The sequence below is a fragment of the Lycium ferocissimum genome, unplaced genomic scaffold (genome assembly GCF_029784015.1).
Source record: "Lycium ferocissimum isolate CSIRO_LF1 unplaced genomic scaffold, AGI_CSIRO_Lferr_CH_V1 ctg11711, whole genome shotgun sequence".
In the NCBI taxonomy this organism is placed as follows: domain Eukaryota; kingdom Viridiplantae; phylum Streptophyta; class Magnoliopsida; order Solanales; family Solanaceae; genus Lycium; species Lycium ferocissimum.
Window position 1 is genome coordinate 1 of NW_026713980.1, and position 2,315 is coordinate 2,315.

The 2,315-nt window shown below is 35.4% G+C and overlaps 1 pseudogene; it reads left to right on the forward strand.

Annotated features, from left to right (window-relative positions):
• Nucleotides 1-593: 593 nt before the first annotated feature.
• LOC132041796 (probable carbohydrate esterase At4g34215) lies at nucleotides 594-1,663 on the forward strand (annotated as a pseudogene).
• The last annotated feature ends 652 nt before the right edge of the window (nucleotides 1,664-2,315 follow it).

Below are 2,315 nucleotides of genomic sequence, written 5' to 3' on the forward strand. Positions count from 1 at the left end.
GGTGCAAAAACCAAATTTTTTCACCAACCATTATTGTCAATATCGACAAACGGCATGAATGGTCAAACTTGGGCGGGTTGAAACGGGTCATAGCAACTCGTTCAAAGTTTGTTTTGGTCAAAAAGCTGGGCCAAGATGGGCATATGATGGATCATAATTTAATCCGCCTAAATTGACATAACCTCTCCCTATTAATTTTTTTTTTTTTTTAATATCTATGTGAAAGCTAATATATTTTACTCAAGTTATTAGCTCATATTCCTCCAAAGTTCACATAATTCAGAAACTTCAAATTTTAGATTGAATGTTTGGGTTTGAGTTGCATTTTGGCCCCTTAGGTTACACTATTTTGACTCGTTTTGACCCAATAATTCGATGTGTTTCAGATTCCCTCCTTTGAGCCAACTTAACCACGTCATAACTCAATATGTCTAAACTTGGGCAGGTTGGACGGGTTACTAAGAAATGGGTTGAGTTTGCCGTACCTCTAATAAGTACACATGCGAAACAAATTATGCCCAGGTATAAATACAGGTATAGATAGATTATCATTCTGAAGTCACTTACTATAAATCCTCGATTCATCTCTGCAGGCATGCCCTTCGCAAATTCTTTATTGAATAAGACATCGTGTCTTGGGATAGTAGGGTTGGTACCTTGTGCGATGGCAGGGAAACAAAATAAGTGAATGGCAAAAGGGGACTTTCCTTTACAATCAGCTAGTGACGAGAGCCACGGCTGCTGCAGCGCAAGAATGTGGAGTGATTAGAGCTATGTTGTGGTATCAAGGGGAGAGCGATACAGTGAGACTGAGTGATGCAAATGCTTATAAAGGAAGGATGCAGCAATTTTTCACTGATTTGAGAAGGGATCTCGGGTTACCAGAACTTTTAATTATCCAGGTAAACCTTCATTTGTGAACTTTCACTGCAGGAGCCAGCTCTTAAGCTACCAGTTCATCCCAGTGCAGTATATTTTCAACGTGGGGAATATAGATATGTTTGTATGTGTGTAATCCACTAAAATTTCAACAAATATTAGTTTTGAACACATAATTTTTAAGAGTACACAAATTCTCCTTCACGATTTGAGATAGCCAGGCATTGGTTAATATTAAAATCCCACAAACGTATAAACAAGACATGAATATTTTGTCCTTGGTTCTTTTTTTGATTTTAATTAGTATCTGATATCTGAAATTCATCAGCGCGACAATTGACTCATTAAACTAAAGGTAAATCACTCCTAATATATATATATATATATATATATATATATATATATTTTCTCTTATCCTCGATCACTTGTTTATACATTTTTTTTTTTTGTTTTGGTCAAACTTGTGTAGGTGGCTCTAGCTTCAGGAGGAAAGCATTACATAGAGATAGTGAGAGAAGCACAGTTAAATCCGGACCTTGCTAATGTAGTAACTGTCGATGCCAAGGGCTTGCAGTTGCAAAAAGACAATTTACACCTTACTGCTTCTTCCCAAGTCCTCCTAGGCGACATGATGGCTGATGTTTTCCTTCAGACAGTCTCAACCACATCCACATCTATTAATAGCCCGTAGTGAAAGAATATTTCAATTACTTCTTCAAATTGTGAAATAAAAAGAAAAGACTTACCAGTGTAACATTCAAAAAGGAAAAAAATATTTGATACTCTGTAATATAATTATAAAACATACAAGCTATCAACTTTAAATGTTTCAGTTGTTCAATGAAGAAAAAAGCAAAAAGTATTTTTCTCTGCAAGTTTAAAAAACTTAACGTTTATATTAAAAAAACTTGCACAGGAGTCTGACAGTTGCAGAAGGGCAGAGAGAGGTAAAGGTCAAACACGAATTGGCGGAGCATTTTTTAGGTAAAAAGAGCATTGAGAACTGAGGAAAGAAAACAAAAGGAGAGAGATAAATCATTGACATAAAAAGTGGGAATTTTTTTTTTTTAAAAAAAAAGCTAACATACACCCTTGGAGGCTTGGAGAGTGAGTATCAATTTCTTAAGTTTATTTTAGCCGAAAAAGAAACATCAACCAAAAGAGCAGATAGAGCTCCACAAAGTTTGAAAATCTAGGGCGCGAGCTACCTAGAGTTATGATTTTTCTCCCTGAACATAGAAATTACAAAAAGGAAGATGTCTTTAATAAATGCAGTATGAATTGTAGTTACGTTCCTCTGTAATACTAAGTACTTTGTCTTAGAAGTTTAGCAAGCATATAATTGACAATGACACAGGAACTACGTAAGAATGGAGAAGTAAATACAACAACAAAAGAATCATCCAGCTAAAGCCTATAGGTATTGGCGTTCTTCT